This window comes from Trifolium pratense, linkage group LG6 (genome assembly GCF_020283565.1).
Source record: "Trifolium pratense cultivar HEN17-A07 linkage group LG6, ARS_RC_1.1, whole genome shotgun sequence".
NCBI lineage: Eukaryota > Viridiplantae > Streptophyta > Magnoliopsida > Fabales > Fabaceae > Trifolium > Trifolium pratense.
In genome coordinates this window covers 22,224,494-22,238,885 of record NC_060064.1, presented here as the reverse complement: position 1 = coordinate 22,238,885, position 14,392 = coordinate 22,224,494, and positions in this window count along the sequence as shown.

The window sequence follows — 14,392 nt, the reverse complement described above, 5'->3', positions numbered from 1 at the left end:
AATGGGATAAAACCATGGTGAAGGGAAAAAGAGTGCAATGCATATTTGTGTCTCCCCCTCATAAAGACAATTATATAGAGATGAAAAACCAAATAATCTTCAGTACTAGTTGATCAAAAGTTTTACTTGAAGTTGACTTGTAGAAAGATCTGTCATATCTTCTTTATTATGTTCTTCTCCAAATTAGCAGTGTGTCCGATATTATCTTCATATTGAATTGTTGCATGAACCACCCTTTTGTAATAAAAACAACAAGTTTCTTGTATGTGTTGAATTACAGACCTCGACAAAAATGCCTTCTCAACTTGCTTGATGTAGTACTGAAAACTTCACATGATTGAATAATATTGGTGTTTCTTTAAGGTATAAATATTATGCTTGACTTTGTTCCAATATCTGTGTTAGTTGAATAAAATACCACGACATGTATAACTATATATAGTAAAATATATCAGTGTCCTTAATTGAATTAAGATATGATACTTCAGGACCAATTCAAATTGTTCATCATTTTTCTTAATGCATTACACTATCTTTGCTCAGATCAAATGACATCGCAACCATTTTAGTACACAACAGATTTGTCCATGTCAAACTGTTTCAATACTTTTGCTATATAATTTTATTATAAATTTGCGATTCCAAATAAACTTTGCGCATCCAACATATTTCTTTAATCTACAAATTTCAGAAGCTCTTCAGGAGTTCTGATAATATTTATAGCAAATGATATTTCTCAACAAATATATTAACATTTGATATATGGTACTTCAGGACCAATTAGTAGTTCACTATTGATGAACTTTCAACAATTTCATATAGAATCATGTTTTATATAAGGTTCATGATTCACGAAGCATTCTTCAATTACTTATTTTGTAAGAAAAATAACAATATCTCATAAGCTCTTCAGGAGTCGTAATGATATTTTTATCATCAATATAAGCCTCAGATATAAAAAATTCATTGTCAAATATAACTAAATCCTTCCGGGATCATCATTATCAAGTGAGCCAGTCAAATACGTTACATATTTCACATAAATTGAGTATTTCATATGCTACTCAACTTAATTAATTTTTGAATTCACTTCAAGTGAATATGCTTCTTGAAAATCAATGATAGACATTTATCAATATACTTGAATAAGAACTCAAACTCTAAATATTTTATTTCCATTATTTTTTCTCTTGAAAACTTATTCATATCGATTTATCTCTATCTGCAGATGAAATGGACTACTGGTCCAAAAACATTTCGCTTTGCAAAGCTAGTTTAATTTTGTATCAATTGCGTCTATCTTATTTAGTCAATCATTTCGTCTATAATCCTTAATAGACTTTGATTTATGATCCTCATTGTCATTTATCACATATATAGCGCTTTATTATGTGCAAAAAATATTGTCAACGTTGACTTCATCTCGGTTCCATCGTATTCCATTCATGACATAGTTTATTGAGATCTCTTTATTTTCATAAATTTTAGGTACCTAATAAGTTCTTCTGGAACTGAAAAATCAATTATGTCAAATGCTCTTTTGAGATTTTCATATCCTCACTTGGGTCATCTTTCTTTTTTAGCTCCTTATCTTATTTGAGAAATTTATCCTTGAAACCGATTTGCTTACCATGCTTCAAGCGTGGTTAAGAATCATTTGCAATATTAGATTGTCCGACAGGGACATTCATTTTTATAGGAGCATTAGCAGCTATTGATTGATTTCATAAACTTTGCAAATGAATTATCTTTTGAACATTTGGTTCAAGCTATTTTATATGAGGATCAAGATGAGATAATAATAATAATAATTTATTTCAAGTGATTCATTTGAACTTCTGGTTCATATTTTTAGCTGCTTATTCCCTCCCCCTAATATTGGGAAAATTAATTCATCACTTGAAAATTATCCTTCTGGGCTATAAACAAGTCCCTAATTATTGGCTCAATATAATTTATAAGGGATGAAGAGTCATATCAAATATAGTTTCCCAATATTCTTTAATAATTCATCGTAGTGCATTATATTGGAGCAATCGGAACATACCAACACATCCAAAAATGCTTATATGAAAAATATTAGATTATAAAACTAAACTTAATTGCAAGTTAAGGGGAAGACTTTTGTATAATAACATATTGGCTTGAGCGAATCAATATCTCAACATATATATTTAAATGTTCCCAAAATATAAAATAGAACTTGAAGTATTGATCTCATAAGTATCGATCATGTAATTAACTTTAGACGTCTAGAGAATGGATCGTCAATTCCATTTTTTTCTTCTTGTATTATCATATTCTATAAGATGTTCTATATTATTTTAATTGACATTCGATACTTATCAAATACTTTCTAGAAAATTAAATATTAAATGAGCTCTTAACCAAATTAGTAAAAATAATCTCACAAACTTCTGGTTGTGAGTTGACAACAAACACACATGTGACCATTTCGTTGTTGCATAAATTAAAATTATAAAGTTCTAATTGGTTCACATCATGATCGGTGTATTGATTTATAAATATCACCTTTCGTTTATTCTAAAAATAAAAGATGCTCATTTACTTAATTTATCAACTTCTTTCGGGAAGTAGTAACACATAAAAATTATTAGATTGAAGAAACTTCAGGCCCTTCAATACATATAGAATTATTTTATATTTCGCATCATAATAGATTCGGGATGACCCATCCGATCTTGCCAATTACAAACTTAATATATATGATTTAAATTGTAAACTTCTGGTTTACTTGAACATGTGCTTGAGTTGCACACATATTATAAGTATTTCCCAAACTAGAGACAAAAGGTTGATACTTTCTTTTAAAAAAAAACATGTCTCGTAATATTGAGATACGAGGTCTCCTTCGTTTTAATAAATTTCTTGGAGACTTGAAAAATATAATGTATTCTCAACGCGTTCTTGTTTTTCCTTCATATGTAAAAATATATTAGCAAATTGCAACTTTGTTTCTCGATATAACAATGCATTGACTCTTCTGGAGCCTTCAATAATTTTCGTACTACCAAATATAAAATTTAATTTTTCATGAATAGTAGTATTTATGAATATTTTCAAGCTAAACAAATATGTTTCTACAAAAAAAATCTTTTCGGTGGAACACAATAAAAAAATAGTAATAATTTATTTGTATGAGAATTAAAAGAGTAAAAAATAAAGTATAACAGAATAATGTTTACGTGGATTTCGGTAGAATTAGAAATTAAAATATAGTAACAATTAAAAGATTTTAAAATTAAAATCAATCAATTGATTTAAATATGTAACCGAATAACTAAAATCAGTTTATGTTTGCAAAGAATAATTTGAGTTTAATCATTATTATGAGAGGAAAAAAAAAGGTATGAACCATGCATTCAATCATGAGTTTAATATATCAATAACATCCATCCAATGTATGTACAACAATGGATATACAAAATATTTTTGAACTTATTTTTTTCAAAGTTGCTACTTCAAGACATAAATAATTCTTCAATTGATTTCCTTTAATTTTGGTCCATCTTATACGAAGATCAAATATATCATATAGATTGTAATCATGTTGTAAAATTTTATAAGTTCTTCAACAAATCTCTTTTTAGAATGGCCGGAGAAATTCACAATTTTACAATCCTTCATTTCATTGAGCGATACTACAAGAATGCTTTAATATTGGATTTTATGTTCTTCAAGAACTATACAAATAATTTTTTTCATTAACAATAGCTAAGGAAATCCATATTCTTTGGGTAATTCATCTAAGATGCGCCAATATTAAAGCTTTAGTTCTTCAAGAACTATATCACAAGTGACCTTCGTATAATGATCACAATGATCTTCATAATTTCTTCAAGAAAATTTCATTCTTTGAGCAATCATTCAAAGATGCTTCAATATTAAGGTTTTCCCTTTTTCTTCTTTAATTAGTTCTTTGGGAACTAGCTAATATCACATATATTTTCATTAGTTTTGCTAATTTGTCCACTTTTCCTTTTTTTTTTTCTTTCAATTCTAGCGAGAAACCGAGCTTTTAAAATTAACACGGCCATGACTATTACCTCAACGATGGCCACAATTTTGTCCATGGTAATCGTGTGTTGCTACATTCACTTCCGGGAATAGAGTAACATCAATGGGTTGGACTTCATTCACTTATGGGAATGATTTTTCATTCATTTATCATTGATATATACTATCATCAAATAATAAAATTAAGCAAATACTTAGATAAGCATAATAAACATAGTCAAATAAAAAAAAATTAATTCCAATTATTTTTTATTAATACTAATGTAATGTAACGTACTGAAAATTTATAATGCAAATTAAATAGTAACTTAATAATAATTATAATGTAACCTATGTTATGAATAAGATTAATTAGTAACTTATTGAAAAAATAAAAATAAATTGGCATATAACGTATTGATAACAAAATTGGCATATGATATACATTTTTTATGTTTTGTACAATATAGAAATAAATAAATAAATCCATTGAAAATTGTAAATTGCCAAAATTTTATAAAAATTGGTAAAACTATCCTTTAGGGATGCATATGTATATTGAATTCTTCTGGAATTCTTAAGAAATAATTTGATTTTTCTTTTAAGTTCTTCAGGAACTATATAATATCGTTATAATGTAAGAATAATCCTTTATGCAATCCTCATAAGAATAATCCATATTCTTCGTTATATTATAATATATCTAATTGTACAATTCTTCATAGATGTATCCATAATGAATTCTTCAAGAATTCGTGGAGTATAATTGGTTTTTAAATTGTTCAAGAACTATATAACAGATCAAATCAGTTATTTATCCAATCCTTCAGGGATTGATGTTCATTTTACTTATATCTATGAATCTTCAGGATTCATATTTTAAAAGATATTTTACGGTACTTTTAGAAGCTTATGCTTATGAATCTTCAGGATTCATATTTTAAAAGATATTTTACTGTACTTTTAGAAGCGTATGCTTATGAATCTTCAGAATTCATATTTTAAAATTTCATCATACTATGAATCTTCAGGATTCATATTTCAAAATTTCACCACGATACTTCTGGATCATAGGTTTGTGAATCAATATAAAAAAACGAGAAGAACAAAATGATCTGAAAAAATAGAATAAAAAAAATTCATATATAAAATAAAATTGTCACTTCCCATTATTGTTATACATTTCTTGAAAGAGGAGAGACTATCGTGCTGATAATGTGTTATGAACTAATTCTAAAGAATAGCAATAATAGAGAATGAGAAGAGAAATGAGAGAAGAGAAAGGAATAGACTCTTGTTATTATTCTATTCACAAGTGTGCTTTACATTGTAACAAAGGGGTCTTATTTATAGGACACAATTAGGGAACAAGAAAACCTACACAATAATGGACATTCATTACATATTATTCATAACAATTTAATATTAGTTAAAGTTCATTAACAAAGAATCCCACAACTTGATTAATTATGTATAGTACTGTATATATTTATAGGCAAATGTTAAAATGTGTGTCCTAAGGACACATGATAAACAACTTAATATAGAAATATTATTCTTAAAAGTCGTGCATTAATTTTTCAAAAGTTAAATTGTTGTGTTTTTTCAATATAACTATTCTATTTTTGGTTTTCCTTATCATGTGCCCTTAGGCAGTGGTGGAGCTAGGAAAATATGTTCGGGTGGGCCACTAAAAAATTTATAAAACGAAAATTATATTGTATAAAATAATTTAAGTTATAATAAGCATAAAATTGATCATCAAACAATTTAATTAAATACCTTCAAATACTATAGTACTCTACATGTACCAAATGATTTGAAATCATTAACAATTAACTTTGAACTAATACTTGCAGAAAATTGATGATAAAAAATTATATGATTTATTATATTACGAATATATTAACTTACTTGAAAATGGTTGTGATTTGGGAGTCATAAGGATAACTTGGTGGCTAAGGTAAATGAGAATGAGTGAAGTGATAAGGATGTTCTTATATTAGTACAATGTTTATAAACAATGAAATTGTGTGATTGGTAAATAATTTTTTAATTCATATAAATGATGCTGATTTTTTTTTTAAGATCAAGTGTAATTAAGTGTTCTACTGTTAAAGGTCTCATGATCAAATCCCCTTTTGTGTTTGTTAAATTTGATTTATTTATTTAAAAAAAATTGAATTTTTTATTATAAATAAAACAGAAAAATGCAAAAGATTAGCATGGGTCGAACTCACTACCTCTTGCATCATAGGCATTGCTTTAGCCACTAAGCTACTTCGTCATGTTTGATATTATACGCACCAATATATATATATATATATAGTACAACTAGTAATTTTATTAAAACTCCTATGGTATATAGTAATTTCCTTTTTATTTGGGGTGGACCATGGCCCAACCATGCCACCCCTAGCTCCGCTACTGCCCTTAGGACACACGTTAGCAAGACCCAAAAGAGAAATAAGTATTTCAAAAGTAACAACACACAATTTAGCCTCAAATGGCTTAAAAAAATTATGTTTATCTCCTTCAAGACTATTTTTTTTATGATCAAAATGTATAATATATTTTTTTTGTGAAAACTCGGAATTTGACACGAGGATCAACTAATTTTATAGATACCAAACGCACCATTCACTTAAAATGATTTCAACTAAAGTCATAATTTAAATTTGTATAGATTGATCAGACACATAAAGTGACACTCAGAGAATTTTGATCTCAAGACTTCATCATCAAACCTAGGTTTATATTATATATATTTTATGACGTGGTAAGTATCTTGTAATATCACTTTTAAAATTGTTTTAAATATCAGGTGGATTCAAATTTAAAATTATTCTAGTCTCTTTAGAGTAATTTAATTTAATTGTAGTTCTCTTTTTTATTCAAAAGAATGTAATTCTTTTGGTAATTATTGATTGAACTTAAAGTCATTTTCTCTATCTTTAGGCAATTAAATGTCGACATGAACATTATTTTGGCATTACATATGCCATTATAGTAACCCAATCTATGTACTTTTTAGAAGGGAAAAAAGGAAAAGTGGGTGGTAGTTAAGGAAAGGATAACTAGAGTTATGAAGAGCATGTGAGAGAGAGGGATATAGGAGGAGAAGGGTCAGGCAGGGGAACAAGGATGATTTGGTCACAGCTGGAAATGGAAAGAGAGGTCGTGGCATTTGTTGGCTACATTGCTGATCTTTCTATGAAATGGCTTCATTGCTGATTTTTTTTGTGAAATGGCTTTTGTGTCCTCTTTATGTCCTATTCTCACTTTTAAAATTTTTTGGACCCTTTTGATATGGTGTCTTTGTTGTTCTATTGTGTTGTGTGCAACGGAAGCATATGAAATTTTTGTAATAAATAATCCATTGATATCAAACTAGTGAAATTTTTGTAATAAATAATCCATTGATATCAAACTAGTAAAAGACCCGTGATATCGTACGGGTCGTAACATTACGACGATATTTTTAATAGTTACATTTTGCTAATTAAAATTAAAAAAAATTATTTAATCAGTATTCTGAGTTGGTAGTATAATTTGTCTCATATATGATAGTTATTTTGGATACCAAAAATGTTGAATTTTTTAATAGCAAGAATTTGTCTCATAATGATCATTATTTTGAAATTTTTATCAGTGATAGTTTATCACGTATATGATAGTTAAATTTTTTGTCAATTATAACTTATCCAGTGTGAAATAGTTTTTTTTTTTTTTGAAAATTTCATTAGTTAGAACTTGTCTTACACATGATAATTTTTTTGCTATTTTTATCAGTAATAATTTGTCCCGTATATGATGGTTATTTGAAAATTTTGTCAATTATAACTTATCCAAGTATAGATTTAGGTATAAATTTAAATAAATTTTGATATTTAAAGTAGCATGAATGTTAAATAAAAAAGTTTTTCTTTGGGTACAAAAGAGGGACAAAGTCCCAAAGAAATAAAGAAGTTTTCAATAAATTAAAAAATAATAGTATGTTTAAATATGTAAAAACAAAATAATAAATCGTGTTAATTAAAAAAAGTGAAAAAAATAATAGAAATTTATCCCGTATAAGATAATTTTTTTTTTAAAAAAATAATAAACAAATTATATCGGTTAGAACTTATCCCGTATACGATAGTTTTTTTTTTAAAAAAAATTGTTATTAGTTAGAACTTGCCTCACATTTGATAATCATTTTGAAATTTTTATCAGTTAGAAATTGTCTCGTATATGATAGTTAATTTGAAATTTATATAAGTCAGAACTTATCCCGTATAAGATAGTTTTTGTTTAAAAACAAATTGTAATTGGTTAGAACTTTCTCACGTTTGATAATTATTTTAAAATTTTTATCAATTAGAATTGCCCCATATATCATAGTTAGTTTAAAATTTACATTAGTTAGAACTTAACCCGTATAAAATAGTTTTTTTTATTTTTATTTTAAATTTTTTTTATTAGTAATAACTTGTGTAACATATGATAAGTACTTTGAATTTTTGATCAGTGATAATTTATCTCGTATAGGATAGTTACATTTATATATCAGTTAAAACTTATCTCGTGTCAATTAGTTTTTTTGAAATTTTTATTAGTTATAAGTTGTCTCACAAATGATATTTATTTTGAATTTTTTATCGGTGATAATTTATCCCGTATAAGATAGTAAAAATGTATATATTAGTTAAAATTTAGGGAGCTTCTATGGTGTAGTCCTGTTTTATTTCTCGCCGTTCTTTCTTCAAAACATATTAGTTTTTTCAACTTTACTCTTGTATGCATTCTGAAAAATAAAATAAACAAATAAGATAAGATTGGTAGTATGATTCCCCGTTTCCCGGGAGCTTAAAACATGAAAAAAAAAGAGCAAAACCTAAAGCATTAAGAACAATATATATATATATATATATATATATATATATATATATATATATATATATATATATATATATATATATATATATATATATATATATATATATATATATATATATATATAAATCCTAGATAGTTGTGGAATTGCCTATCTAAACCCTAATCCACAAACCAATGAAAACATTTCATTTAGCCACATCATCCATTTAATGTGGGGTACTATTTGTAATTATTATTATTATTATTATTATTATTATTATTATTATTATTATTATTATTATTATTATTATTATTGTTGTTGTTGTTGTTGTTTTGAGTTATTATTCATTTTAAATTTTTTTGTTCATTTTATTATTTTGTGTATTTTATTGTTTTTTTTTTCCAAAAAAGTTAATGTTTTTGCTAATAATCTTTTGTCCAATCTTTGTAAATATAAGGAGTTGGTCGATTGTCAGGACTACTCTCTAATGTTAGTAAAAAAAATAGATAAAATAAAATTTACTAATGGTTGTTATGCCCTGTATGATTTTTTTCATATTCGATATTTGAGTGTGAGTTAAGTTGGTTTATCTTTACTCCAAATTAATATAAATGTCAAATTCGATAATACAATAGTTTTTTGGTAAGAGATAATGAAGTAGTTTATCCAACTCAGAATCCTCCAATGAAATTTATAATATAAATAAAAACTTATGTTTCAACATCGATTGTTTTCAATGGTCAATGATATATTGTCATTTCCATAGTTATTTTGAAGAATGAGTTAAAAATATTGTTAATCAATGTTAATGAAGAAAATACCAAAATAACTTCAACTGTCATGTATAAATAAGTTTTTTAAATGTATAAACATCTATATATATAATTTCTAGATAGTTGTGCAACCACTAATCTAACCACAATGTATGAGTATGACCGCAAACTGTTTTCATAGTGACATGACAATTTATGGATTACCAACTTATTTTGGTAGATGCAATAGGATCCATTGTAATCTTTTTGAAATGTACAAACACATCTTTAATATCTATCTTATATTTACATCACTTTTTATTATTATTATTATTATTATTATTATTATTATTATTATTTTGTTGTTGTTGATGTTATTATTATAATTTTCATAATACATATTGTTTCAATTTATACGAATGATATGAATGATTTTTCATCATTATAATATAAAATACTGAATAACACACGTGCATCGCACGGGTGTGGGACTAGTTGAATATAATAAGAAGAAAGTAGTAGCATAGAAAAAAAAGTAGAAAATGAGAGAGAGAAAATTGTGAAGAGAATGGGTAGAAAGAGAAAAGAAATGTAAGATTTAACGGGAGAATGTGAGTTTGAGAGGGAAAGTAGAAATTTGAATAAAAGATATTTCAAATTTGATTTGAGACATTGAGAATCCAAAAAAATTTGAAAGTGACTTCTTCACATGGCTTAGATGGTTTAGTTCCACAAACTGAATTTTCACTCAAAAAGTCCAAAATGGCTCAAGTGGCTTAGTTACAATGTAAAAACTGGTTTGATAAAACACTTTTTCACTCACAAACTAATAAAATGGCTCATATGACTTGGTTCCATTAGAAATGGTGTGTACTTTTAGTTCAGATATCAAATTTTGGGACATTAATTACCCTTATTTGGGACACATGACAGCAACTTAAGCAAGAGTAGTTTAGACTTATCCAGAACAACTAACTTTCTTATATAGATTAGATAACAGGTACTATTTCTAGTTTCTTCATGACTTTAAATAAAAATTATTTGTGTAAACCGTGCGTAAAGAGGTGTTCGAGGAATTTCCACCTACTTAAGCAAAACGTTCCATTAATCGCCTCTAATGTGGGCCTTTATATTTTGGAGCAAACTGTCAAATACCGTATGAAAATTTAAAATTCGTCAAATATCCCATGAAATTTGGAAATATTTTAAAAAGTCAATCAAATTGCCTCCTGGCGTGGACTCTGACTGGTAGTGTCAGGGGGTAATTTGATTGACTTTTTTAAAATTTCAGGAGGGTATTTGCCTATTTCCAAATTTTAGGGGGATATTTGACGAATTTTAAAATTTAAGGGGCTGTTTGAGAGTTTACTCTATGTTTTGTTATAAATTGTTTTCTCATGATAATTGTGTATGTGACAGGGTTAGAAATTTAAATACTGTTTGGAATGAAATCTATGATTCTCGAATGAATTTTATTAGAAAGATATATTTGAGTTCATTTTGCTTGCATATCTCATCCAATATTCTCTTATATTTTACTATTTTTATTTCAATCTTTCTTTTTATATTTAGTATTTATTTTGTTTCTTCTTAATCTTGTAGATCAATACTCTTTTAATTACGACGATAAATTCATGCACTTGCGAGTCTATCAAATGTCAATCATCATACATTTGGAAAAGAGTAATCTTCTATGCAACACATTATGCACCAACATAAAATCAAATATAAGTGTCTGCCTTCCAACAACAGTCATACGTTGTACAATTGCAAACGGTTACTGGATAGCGATGAAGAAAAGGCTAAAAGGCAAGGCTATGAGATTTTATTACAATGGTGATCACAAAATAACATATAACATTGTTATAAGTATTTATCCAATAAGTTCTTTCTTTAGACTTAAAAATGTAGTCATATATAATACGGATATTTTTCTTTTTTTGTATAATATAATATGCACACGTTTCTTCAAAATAGTTTATATTCTACCATAGTTGTCTTTCTATCTTCATATATAATAAAGCACTACTTCTCAGTTTCGTTTTTAATATTTTTTTAAAGTAGTCACATAAATTTATATCAAGAGGTGTCTTCATATTTTTCCATTTAAAATTCAAGAGGTGTCTTGACCAAAAAAAAATAAAATTTCAAGAGGTGTAAATGATGAAGAGAAGACCTCTCAACTAGTTAGTACAATACATATAACAGTTAAATTGTAATTTTTTTCTTATAAAATATATATTTTTTAAAATATAAAAGACAACAAATAATTTTTTACTTCATAAAAAATGATAATTAATTTAGCAATACAACTCAATTTATTAATATATACTATAGAAGCACCGAACACACAAATCAAATGAGACACTTATAATAAGCCATATAAACTAATAAAACATCAATTGTTTCGTAGAGAACTAGAGATAGTCTAATTTTTTTTTTTTGGTAAAGATAGTCTAATATTTATTTCAGCAATATACTCCAATGGAGTATGTTGGAAAACATAGCTGGCAAGAACAATAAGTGGCTAATGTTACCAACTGCCAACTTTGGTATTGTAGTGTTAAACGGAGGCCAAAAATATTAATTATTGTGGATTGCCACGTTGATGCTTGACCTATAGTTTTTTTTTTAATGGAAAATACACTATTATAAATAATAAGGTTTTCTCATAAGACGGACATAGACCAATAAAAGAGAGACTACAAAACAAATGCGCCGTTTATAAGCGAAACACCCATGAAAAATACTAAAACAGACTCCACCTAATAGAGATTCACTTATATTCTCATTTTTAGAAGGACACTCTTCAACTTCCAAACCACCAAAAAAGACATCAAACAGACCCATAAAAAAATACCACTAGACACTAACTTTCAATTTTGAATCAAAAGTAATCGGCCAATCAGAATAAAAAGCAACCCGACCCATATGGTGTATTTTTTCTTCTTGTAGAAAGCTTATAGTGTTTGGCATGATCCTTTACGGATAGTGGAAAGTGGACACAGCATATATCATAATATAAGTATATAACCATGATCATTTAGCAGCTGGAATAAACTTTTCCAAATGTGGCCAATGTATAGCCATCACTCCTTCCTATATATAGTAATTATTTTGACTCGTTTTCTTTTGTCTTAACCACACTATGGAACAATATTACAAATCAAGCTCCTTTAGCTTTCTTTGGCTTCACAAAAGCTTCAATCCCTTTGCTTGTAACTAGAGAAAATGTCATAGTTCTCTTGTTACTTCACAACGTTACGAAAGAAAAATTCCGTATAGTCTAGCTATGTTAATAGATCGATCGATTGAATTGATTTTGTGTACATGCTTAATGTCATGTATGGTTTCGAGTCACCATGGCATATATTTAGTTGCTAACTTATTGGTAAGAGTTTAACCTTGTAACTTTAATATTCTATGTTCGAATTTCGTCAAGGGCGATTATAAAATGACCATTAGTATCACTAGAATTTAGGGGAATAAGCGGATCAGATAAAATAGATTAAACCGAAGACCCAAACCAATCCAAACAAAAAAAAATCGATATGTCTTAGCTTGGTTAAAAAAACCAACCCGAACCCATGAAAACCGGCATAGTTTGGTCAAGTTCCCGGTTTTCAGTTTTATAAACCGAAGGCTCAATGAATCGAACCGATATGCACGATAACCTTACTATTATCATTCTTGGCCAAGTTCGGCGTGGAAAGTGAATCAAGGTTCAAATCAAAAGGCCAATATGGAATTCGCTCACATGTATGGATTTATTTAATTTAAGGATGAATGTATTGATGGTGAACTATATCATCATTTTAAGTACTACTAGTATGTTGTAAGAATTCATTTAATTTTGATAATATTGTATGAGTTTATTTAATCTGTAGTTTTTTTTAAAGGTATTTAATCTGTAGAAATATTCAAGAACGTGTCCTTCGAGAACGTGATTTCTTCATTCAGGTATGAAAATTTTACCTCTAATGAGAGAATGAAAAAGAAATAACGAAACATAAAGAGGATTAGAAATGCGATTGAAGAAAATTAGGGATTTGGAAAAAGAAAGAATATGAAATTACCTAAGGATTCCATTGGGAAGATAACCTAATTTGCAAACATAGATAGACAATTAAACATTTCATTTTCACATAAAAAACAAATGATGAAATTAAATCATGAAATAACAGATGAAGAAGCAATTTGAAACCTTTGGAGATTCTGGCTTATGCCATCCAAGATGGTTGATTATGGAGAGAGAAGTTCCAAGGAATCAAGAAAAAATGGGAGTGAGATGAGTAAGAAAGTGAGTTTTGATATTGATAGAGAGAGGGAAAAATTGAATTTTGAAATTCAGTCAACAAAAGAGAACAACAACAGAGTATAGTGCTGCAAAATTTTGCTTTGAGAGTGACAGGTCAAAGTGACGCGTCAAGCATGCTTCTTGGGCAAGAAGTTTTTTTTTTTGTTTGGCATGAAGGAAAGTTAATAAACAGACTGGATCAAGTTGGGCCGAATAGGATTAAACTTGTGTATTTTGGCCCAGCAAGGAAGGATATGAAAGGGGGGAAACAAAATTCAAATATGTGGCCAGAAGAAGTAAAGTTTTTGGCATTTTGTCCAGCTATGATTTGCTTTGCAGCACCGTGGCAAAAATTACCTTATAGCTGTGTTCAATTTATGTAGTTTTAAGGATGGCGGGATACTTAACCTTAATTTTTTTTCTTCCTGATTTTTAATTGTAATTGGAGTGTTAATATTCCACTCT